Source organism: Callospermophilus lateralis, unplaced genomic scaffold, assembly GCF_048772815.1.
Source record: "Callospermophilus lateralis isolate mCalLat2 unplaced genomic scaffold, mCalLat2.hap1 Scaffold_83, whole genome shotgun sequence".
NCBI lineage: Eukaryota > Metazoa > Chordata > Mammalia > Rodentia > Sciuridae > Callospermophilus > Callospermophilus lateralis.
Window position 1 is genome coordinate 5875106 of NW_027516368.1, and position 11076 is coordinate 5886181.

At 35.7% G+C, this 11076-nt stretch overlaps 1 pseudogene across 1 annotated transcript; it reads left to right on the forward strand.

The window, feature by feature from the left end:
- Window positions 1-1316: 1316 nt before the first annotated feature.
- LOC143387638 (vascular endothelial zinc finger 1-like) lies at window positions 1317-3113 on the forward strand (annotated as a pseudogene). Its single transcript, XR_013089865.2, has 2 exons — window positions 1317-1380; window positions 1520-3113. The product of XR_013089865.2 is annotated as a vascular endothelial zinc finger 1-like (transcript).
- The last annotated feature ends 7963 nt before the right edge of the window (window positions 3114-11076 follow it).

The window sequence follows — 11076 nt, forward strand, 5'->3', positions numbered from 1 at the left end:
TAATGTTCTCTTCCATTAAGTTGTTTTATTATTTATATAGAGAAGTCAGGGTGTTTGAAATCTCTCACATGGTTCTTCAGCTAGTTGTAATTGCATGTTTTGCTAGATTGTTTGTTTGTTTTTTCCAAATCCTAATATGACTCCAATACAGAATATTTTATATTGTCAATGACAAAAAAAGTGTTTTTATAGAATGCTAAGCATTATTCATTGCCACAGTTAATGTAGCAAGTATTTGGAGAAAGATGGTATTCTCATTATGTTTGCAACTTCAAGAAGTGATAGACATATCTATCTGTTGCTGTCTCTTATGTTAAACAGTGACATTTCCACAGAGAATAACTTAGATAGTTCAATCATAATTTATAATTGTCAGAATTTTTGACCCAGCAATACGAATTCCAGGAATATATTCTGAAGAAATATTGGCCATTTTTGAGGTATGTAGGAGGTTGCTTATTGTAGAGATTATAATAGAAAAAGTTTAGAAAACACATAAATGTTCAACATGATAGGTGACTGGGTTATTAAAATATTTGATATATGTATGGAATAATATGCAACAGTAAAAAAAGAAGAAGAACAGATGACACGTATTGATACAATGTCTAGTGAAATGATAAGGCACACCTACATGTGTAACAAACTGTCATTAGTGAGAAAAGACATATAAGGACATAAATACAGATATAACTATGAATATAGATATATACATATAAACTCATATAATCTTATCCATTGTTGTCTAAGAATAAACCATCCCTAAATAGATGCACAGGAAATAGTCACTGTGGTCATAGAGAGGAGATGAAGTGCAAATATTCATTGTTTATTACATATTTTTCCTCATATTATATTCCTTTGTTCTTTTTGAACAAAATATGATGTGTATACATTATCTATTAAAAATGTATTAAATGAATTAACAAAAACACCTAAATCATAGTGTTCTTCCTAGCTGTATTTGTAATTACTGTCTTAGAGGAAGTTTTTCTGTAAATTCATATGGGTTATATATGTTGACGAATTCCCATATTAATGTACAGTTTGAATGTCTTTCTACAGGGAGAATATTTTTAAAATTCTTTAAATTACTTTCTCCCCCAGGAAGTAAATAAACTTCAATTACTCCAAAAGAGTCAGCATCAGCTATAAAAGAGAGATGAATCCTATATTTGATAGCATAAACTAGGCATGATAATCAATGGAAAAAAAAAACATTTAAGGAGGAGCCGCTGCTGCCGCCGCGTCACCGTCGTCGTCGCCGCCGCTTTGTTGTCGCCTCCTCTGGCTGAGGAGGCTCCCCTAGCGGGGGAGTGGGGAGGAGGGGGGTCGGCCAACGCAGCCATGGAGGCCAACTGGACCGCGTTCCTGTTCCAGGTAGGGAATCCCTGTTTGGAAGATCTAGGCTGGAACTTTTTTTTTCTGCTTCGTTTCTATTTGCAAACGAAGCATTTAGTGGACAGTGGAGATGAGCTCAACGGAGAAACTTCAGAACCAAGAAACTTCAGAACCGGAGGCCCATGAAGCCTCCCATCACCAACAGCAGGCAGCACAGAACAGCTTGCTGCCCCTCCTGAGCTCTGCTGTGGAGCCCCCTGATCAGAAACCTTTGCTTCCAATACCAATAACTCAGAAACCTCAGGCTGCACCAGAAACATTAAAGGATGCCATTGGGATTAAAAAAGAAAAACCCCAAACTTCATTTGTGTGCACTTACTGCAGTAAAGCTTTCAGGGACAGCTATCACCTGAGGCGCCATCAGTCCTGCCACACAGGGATCAAGTTGGTGTCCCGGTCAAAGAACCCCCCCCCCCCCCGCGGTGGTTCCCCTTATTTCCACCATCGCAGGGGACAGCAGCCGAACTTCGTTGGTCTCCACCATTGCAGGCATCTTGTCTACAGTCACTACATCTTCCTCGGGCACCAACCCCAGTAGCAGTGCCAGCACCACAGCTATGCCTGTGACCCAGTCTGTCAAGAAACCCAGTAAGCCTGTCAAGAAGAACCATGCTTGTGAGATGTGTGGGAAGGCTTTTAGAGATGTGTATCACCTCAATCGGCACAAGCTCTCTCATTCGGAGGAAAAGCCCTTCGAGTGTCCTATTTGTAATCAGCGCTTCAAGAGGAAGGACCAGATGACTTACCATGTGAGGTCTCATGAAGGAGGCATCACCAAACCCTATACTTGCAGTGTTTGTGGGAAAGGATTCTCGAGGCCTGACACTTAAGCTTTCACGTAAAACATGTCCATTCAACAGAAAGACCCTTCAAATGCCAAACATGCACTGCTGCCTTTGCCACCAAAGACAGACTACGGACACACATGGTGCGCCACAAAGGCAAGGTATCATGTAATATCTGTGGGAAGCTCCTGAGTGCAGCATACATCACCAGCCACTTAAAGACGCATGGACAGAGCCAAAGTATCAACTGTAATACATGTAAACAGGGCATCAGTAAAACATGCATGAGTGAAGAGACCAGCAACCAGAAGCAGCAGCAGCAGCAACAACAACAACATGTGACAAGCTGGCCAGGGAAGCAGGTAGAGACACTGAGACTGTGGGAAGAAGCTGTCAAAGCAAGAAAGAAAGAAGCTGCTAACCTGTGCCAAACCTCCACTGCTGCTACGACACCTGTGACTCTTACTACTCCATTCAATATAACATCCTCTGTGTCTTCTGGGACTATGTCAAACCCAGTCACAGTGGCAGCTGCAATGAGCATGAGAAGTCCAGTAAATGTTTCAAGTGCAGCTAACATAACCAGCCCAATGAACATAGGGCACCCTGTAACTATAACAAGTCCATTATCCATGACCTCTCCTTTAACACTCACTACCCCCGTCAATCTCCCCACCCCTGTCACTGCCCCAGTGAATATAGCACACCCTGTCATGATCACATCTCCAATGAACCTGCCCACACCTATGACATTAGCTGCCCCTCTGAATATAGCAATGAGGCCTGTAGAAAGCATGCCTTTCTTGCCCCAAGCTTTGCCTACTTCACCACCTTGGTAAACAGTATTATAATATCAAAATATGGGTTAAAGTAAATATTTACCAGCAACTTACTCTTAGTTGATTAAAGCAAAAAGCAGACCATGAAATTGGGGAATTTTATTACATTAGTTAATAAGACTGTAGTAGCATTTTCCTCCAATTTGGCTGGGATTGTTCAAAGTAGGGTGTATATGTAACTTTATCACTGGACCACTTAGTTTGATCAGAAATTCCTTTTAGCTGACAGCATTGCTTAAAAAGAATAGTACTTAGCAAGATGAAATGCCAGGATTAAAACCAATCATAAAAAAACCCATCAAAATTCAAAAACAAAACAAACAAAAAACAACATTACTGTTTCATATCCCAAGAAATCATTTTATTCTAAACACTAGCAGAAACTTCTCCCCATACAAGGTGGATGGCTGATTTTTAACTTAAAATTCTAAATCCACAGATTGAGAGCTAGTGTAGAATTGTCTGTTTATTGTTTTTATGAGTAAATACATGCATTATCATAATAAAATGCATTTCAGAGAATAAGCATTTTACCTTTGGGAATATGTTAATTTCAGGCAGCATTCCCTATGGGAAAGGTGATACCAGCTCTGAGATGCAAAGCATATGATAATTTATCATTCTAACTTCAACATATAATAGGGATTGTGACCTGATATTTGGAGATGTAAATATTGCTCAGCATATTAATCCTGAAGGAATATAGCATTGTAGTTGACTTTTTTTAAAAAAAAATGTAAAATATATACAAATTGTGTTTTGGTAAGAAAGGCCACAATTGACAGGAGAAGTCAAGTGTAAGGACCCACAGGTCCTAACAAACAGAGGCCAGTGGGACTCCTGTTCAGGAGCCAAGGTGTACTTTGGAACAGTTTAAATATATTGCTTTAAATTGGAAGACGCACTGGGATGTAATATGCCCCTCTCTCTCCCAATCAGAGCCTGTTGTTGTTACGACAGGGATAGATGTGTTAGATGCTCACTAGAGTTTATGTCTTATATTAAATTGTATACAGTTTTTATTCTAACCACTAACTAGGTAGTATGCCCCTTCAGAACAAGCAGAGTATATCTTTTTTTTTTCCTCCTTCCGTTTAATCAAGTATTGTGCAGATTTGTTCAACTTTGTAAATATGGACATTACTTTTTTTTTCCCTTGATAAAACACTTGTATCAGCTTTGTGGTGTTTTCAGGGAGGCGGCTGTCTGTACTCTCTGTAGAAACCCAGCAATGATTGTGCACGTTGAGACATGTGCTTTTTATTTTTTAGCAGGACATTTTATCTCTGTACATAAGGTAGAAACCAAAAGCTTGGGAAACAGATACTCTTTACACCATCATGCCACACATTGATGTTTGTAAAGCATTGTGTTTAAAAAGAGATAACTAAAACCAAGATGCTGTGATTTTTTTTTTTTTAGTTGCAACGATTTTTTTTTTCACTTTTAATCTTGCAGTTAAGACAAATGGAAATTAGTTGTGTTGATCCTGCAGAATGTTTGCAGGACTGACTATCAAACTGGATGGCTTCCGTTTATACCCCACTGTGTCAGTTCAAGCATAAAAAATACCTTGTGTCTGAGGCAGACTTCCTATATCAGGGATAGGTATCTGTATGTCATTATACAAAACAGTTCTAGGGGGTTGAACTACATAGTAAAAAATAAATAAATAATTAGTACCTAGTGTAAAATAATTTTATAAATGATCTTTTGTACTTTAGAAAATTAAATTGTACAACTTTTGTATATATAAAAGCTTAGGAACTTTCTGTTTAGCAGGAAGGCAACACATTCCTACACTTTTAATGTATATGTTTGTTATAATGTCTATGTAAACATGCCCTATGTTTGTGCCTTTTAATTAGTTTGTCTCAATAAACAAAATGTAGAGAAAAAAAAAGTTTAAAAAAAGAATGCATGAGCTACTGGATCCTTGGGATGCCAGCAGTAATTTACACACCATTACTTATTCAGGGTTGCATTCCTAATTACTCCTTGGTAAACAAAGATAATTATTATTCTGTAGTGAGTACTCCTTTCATCATACAAGAGAAGCAATGCTGATACAGGCATATCACAATGTTTTAGGGGAGTGTATTACTAACAAAGATGCATTTCTTAAAGGAGCATTGAGGTTTCCAGCAAACTCTTATACTCAGCTATTTCTAGAAAAATGAACATAAACCAAATCAATTTAGAACTTGATTCTAGATGTTCATGACCTACTACATTTCTAACAGATATTTGTGAAAGCACCTTGAAAAAAAAACACAGAATGCTAAAACATCAAATAACCCATTTTAAAATTGGGTAATAGATCTAAACAGACATTTCCCATAAGAAGACATACACATGTCCATCAGGTATGTTATGAAAAAATATTCAAATTCATTAATGGTCAGAGAAATGCAAATCAAACTTTTTATGAGATATCACTCATTCCAGTAAGAATCACTATTATAAAAAAGACAACATACAACAAGTGCTGACAAGCATATACAAACAAGGGGAACCTTGCATACTGTTGGTGGAAATGTAAATTAGTACCATCATTATGTAAAATAGTATGGAATGGTCTCAAAAATTAAAAACAGAATTGTCAAATGATCCAATAATCCCACTTTTAGAAATCCAAAGGAAATAAAATCAGTATGTCAAAGAGACATTTGAACTCCTTTATTTATTGCAGTACTACTCCCAAAAGCCAAGAAATGGAAGCAAACCAAGTGTTTATTACTTGATAAATGCATTAAAGAAAATGCAGAACATACACAAAATGGAATACTATGCAACTATGAAAAAAATGAAATTCTGTCATTGTGACAACATGGGTGGAATCGGAGATGAAAGAAGTGAAAGAAGCCAGGCACAGAAAATCCAGTACCGTATGATCTCACACAGGTGGAATCTAAAAAAACTGGTGTCATAGAAATTGAGAATAGAATGGCAGTTGTCTGAGAATACTGGAGAGAGCAGGGGAGGGCAGGAGGGATGGAAAGTTTATCACCAGGCACTAAGTTGCAGTTAAGAGAAAGCACAGCACCTTAAGTACAGATAGCAATTGTGTACTCTTTATCTCCAACAGCTAGGAGAAAAGATTTTCAGTATTTTTGTAATTTGATTGCACAATGTATATACATTTATCAAAACATTACAGGGAACCCCATTAATATGTACAATTTTATTTTACATATCAGTTTAAAAAATTAATTGAAAATCAGAATACAAAAAACATTGGCAAATAATCATGAACTGTATGCTAAAAAATGGTTAAATTTGCAAATATTATATTATGTTGCTTTTTAAAGAATAGTTTAGTGGAAAGCTAGTAAGAAAGATAAAAGAGTAACAAAAATTTGCCTCTTTAATTTGAACAGTTATCTACATTCTAGTTATGAAAATCCTAAAACACATGTACTACTATTTGCCCATAAAAATAATTGAGATATAGGACAAAATCAAAGAACAAAAAACATGACTTGATTGCATGTATTCAGAATGAAAACTTTCTTATTGTTTTATTTGCTTTAAATTATATTTAATTCATACTTTTGTCAAGGAATTTTAACAAAGTGGAGAAATTTTTAATATTCTATGTACTCTCCTCATCCATTTATAGACTATCTATGTTTTGCATTTAATACTAAAGAGTTGCATACTCTTCCTTCACAAGGCTTTGTGCTGGCTTTCTTGGCTTTTAATTGTGTCATTCTTACAAAAATGTTTTTCTGTATCATCTTAAAGTAAGCAAAATTCAGAAGGTGAATATGCAGAAAAACTTAATTGTAGGGCTGGAATTGTGGCTCAGTGGCAGAGCGCTCGCTAAGCAGGGGCAGGAAGCGGGTTCGAATCTCAACACCACATAAAAATAAAGGCATTGTGTTGTTTCCATCTACAAAAAAAGATTCTCTCTCTCTCTCTCTCTTCCCTTTAAAAAAAGACTCAGGTGCCTTTAAAAAAACTTAAGTGTATATTCTAGAAGCAAATGTGTGTCTGTACATTTTAGAACATGTACAACACTACCTCTTGCATTACTGTAGACAAAACTTGACTCAGGTATTTTCCTAAATGTACTGTAGAAGACTCTTTCCTTTCATAATTTGTCACTATATGGCAAATGTCTAAATCTAAAATATTAGAGATGGATCTTTCATTGTATTTTTAAATACACAAAGCATACTGAGATTAAGTATTTAAATTTATATGCAACTGTATCTCCATAATGTATTTTAATATGGTCATGCAAAATGAAGTAATTTCCATACAATGTGGAAAAGCTGTGAAGTGCAGCATTGGAGTGATATTTATCTATGAGGTGTATCCATTTTATAGTTCTCTTTTCATAAATTTCATTTCCACTGGTGGAATTGTGTCACACACATACTAATTAACATGACTTATCCCTGTGGCTAAGCAGGAAGGCTTTTCACTTTTCCTTTATCCTTTCACCTTGTGCAAAATTATTATTTGCCTCAACACCTAATTTATCTCTCCTCTTCACCCTAGGGAGTCCCTTGTGCAGAACAACTAGGAGTCTATAAAGGGGAACAACAATCTGGCAGCCTCGTCATAAAATGTGATATGTTAGCTATTTCCCTTTCTAAGGGACCATCCAGCGGAGACTGTAGGAGGCCTCTGGGCCACACATGGAAATGTAGCAAACTCACATCCCAAGAAAACTTTTTTTTTGGCCAAAAAAGGCAGAGGAAAATAGCTTTCTAACAGAGGGAAAAAAATTCTGATTTTTAGGAGTTTTTTCCCTGTAAGAGAAATAAACTGCCTTAGCCTTGTAGCAAAAAGAGATATTGTTACTGGACCAAATATACATAGAAAGAGAGTTAAAGTAAATGCATTTTTACTGCTAATTCTAAAAAGACTGTTCATCACAAATATACCAAAGCCTCTTTGAAAGATTTATTCAAAAACAGCAAAGAACAATTTGAAACTATATTATTAGGAACAGTCAGGTGGATTTTGCTCCTAATACATGTAAAAATAGGCAGTGATAAGCACACATGTCAGTTTTCTCTGATGATTTTGGCTCATTTGGTTCTATACCTGGCCTTTGTATGTAGAAGGTCCTTTAGTCATGCCTTGTGGCCTGTTTAAAATAATGGTAAATTTATGCAGACTTGGTATTACCTGGGTTTATTCTTGACCAACAAAAGACATTCTGAAGGGTTTTGCATTACTATTTCAGTTTGTTTTGGGATCACAAGAAACCAACTGGCCTGGACACTTATTAGACTAATACCTAATCCACATGTCAAAGAGAATTTGAACAACACATCTGATCAGTTACCCTCACTTGAAGAAAATTGCACATGGGTTTCTGACATTTCCACAAAACATAAAAGTTTTCCAGAGGAAGACCTATCAACAGTGATAGTTGTAAGCTCCAAGTGAATGAGAAATTGAGTCTGTATGGGTCCTGTTATATATCCAACCTCCAAAATAAAAATCTCTGTACCCTTTTAAGGATTAGATGCACATCACCATGCATAATAAACCCTAAAAGAAAAACAAATGAGAAATTTCATTGTTTTAATCAAATAACTTTATCTAGCAAGTGTGATACATAAAAATCCACTAGGTGACATGGGTTTTAGGCCTAAATGGTGAGCAATTTACATATGTGATTGAAAGAACATTATTTTAAATAACAAAAACCTGGGTGTTTTTTCCTTTTCTGTTTTTTTTTTTTTGTTGTTGTTGTTGTTGTTTTGTTTGTTTGTTTGTTTTATGATGCTATTCTCCTTTCCTTTGACTGAGTTTTCTGGGCTTTATTTTCAACCATGACTATTTTTCACAATATTATGTGAAACTAAGTCATCTTTCACATCAGCAGTGCCATCAAATATTCTGATATTCAAACCTTAAAAGAAAAGATCCCAATTCTCCAACTCTGAAATATTAATAGTCCCTTAACAGGCTTCTACCCAATACACCAAGGACTGGTATTTTCTTTCCTCTGATATTCACTCTCTTAATCATTGGGATAATCATCTTAATGCCTTAATTTAAAATACTGTGTTAACAAGTCACTGCAATGCTTTTTCTGGAGCTGTGCTCCTTACACACTGACACATTCGTTCAATACTTACCAGGAATGTGTCTGGCATTGGGGGATGGGTCTGTACCAGCACAGTGGGTCTGTGTTGAGTTCTGAGAAAATACAAAGATGAACTTAATTGCTAGTAAAAAGGTAAGGTGTATAAAAGGTTTGGAACTTCCTAACTTTGCATGAAATATTTCTCAGCATGAGACTACCAGTGATTTTTGCTAAGGTTAAAGATTTAGAAAACAGGCAAAATCCTAGGTACCTTCAACTAATGGGGGAAGAGTACAAAGGAAAAAATTAAAAAGTCACAAGCAGAGGGAAAGGGAATAGGGAATAAAAAATGTCATTCAAATTTAAAAGACTTCACTGTTTCTGTTTGACCCTGTCAGATCTTTATCTGAACAGAAGTAGGTAGAGGGTCTGTCTTGGGTCTGTCTCTAAAATGAGTGGCTCTGGGTCCGGCCTATTACATATCCTACTACAATAGAGCTGATAGAGGAGAGCTTCCTCTTCCAAATTCTTCATTAACCTTGACTCTAAGTCACAACTGGTGCTGCAGATGATGCACCACGTGGTCCCCTGACCAGAGCCCTTCATCCAACAAACATGGCAAAAAATCAAAGGCACCACCTGGGAAGAAGTGTTTGTGTAAGGAATGGTGTTACATATTTAAATTCGGTGTATACAATAGTAGAAAATGACTGGAAAATGTGTGGTTGCCTCGTACATTTACATTGCAATTGTGAAAGTTTTCTTTGATTAAAATGTTATGTTGGAATGTTGATTGCATACAATGAGGAAAACTAATAAGTAAATTTGCAACTGTCCTTTTATGTCAATCCAAGGAGTCATTTAAACAGAAAACTAATTTCTACAAGGCAAATATAACAAGAAAAAATATTTTTGGATTTCCTAATTGATTCAGAGACCAGTAAGAAAAGTCATCATCCCTCCGAGATGGTGGAGGTTTGGTTGAGAGTAAGGTATCATGGAAGGCCATGGATGATATGTCACAAAAAACATAATAATGTGTTGTTATAGATATTTTCCCCAGCTGCAACTTATAAAAGTGACATGTTGCTGCTTGTAAATTTATTATTCAGATTCTACATTTTTTTTAAAACTTGGCAACTGATGTCCAAGACAGAAGCAAGATTTAATTCTCAGCAACAGTTCTATAATCTTGCTTCCATTAAAAAGCAGTGCTGTCATACATTCCATCTTATGACTAAAATATATACAACCTTTCTTTTTTAATTTTCAAAAGAGAAACAATGATGTTGTGAAGAAAGCTTCTTAATAAAAAAAACTTTCTCTAAATAAAAAAAGCAAAAGGAAATGTGTAAAGGAATCTTCAATTAAGAACGGATCATTTATTCTCCCTATATATTTTGACCTCCTATTTCTTTCCAGTTAGTTGGATTTCCATAGAGATAACTTTTATGTTAAGTTTGTCTAGCCTTAATTTGCTATAAAAACATAAACTGTGTCATTATTATTGATTAGGATAGGGCTGCCAGGATGGCCTTGAAAACTCATTATATGCAAATGTGAGAACACAGATCATTATATGAATTAAGCTTGCTTATCTACTGTAGTATCAGTGGTATTAGTGTAAAGTCATTAATTTTTTTTAGAATATGCTGTGTTATGCTCTGTAGTTTTAATGAAGGAATATAAGGAACTTGATTTAATGATTTGTTTTTGACAAATGCTTTTGTATTGTATAGCTTCCTGGCCTCCTCCTGACAAGCATTTGAAAAGGAACCATCCAATAGGTTTTTTTCTCTTAGCAATTGAGGAAGAAAAAGAATACTAATTATATTTTTAAAACTAATTTTATATGGGAAAGTATTCCACATGAGGTTTAGGTGATATTTTTTGTTACTTTGCTATAGTTTATTAAGGTGGATGGACTTGGGACATTCTCATTTTTCCTAGAAGCCAAGACAAAATCTCCATTCCTCTAACAATTTGTGTCAAAAAG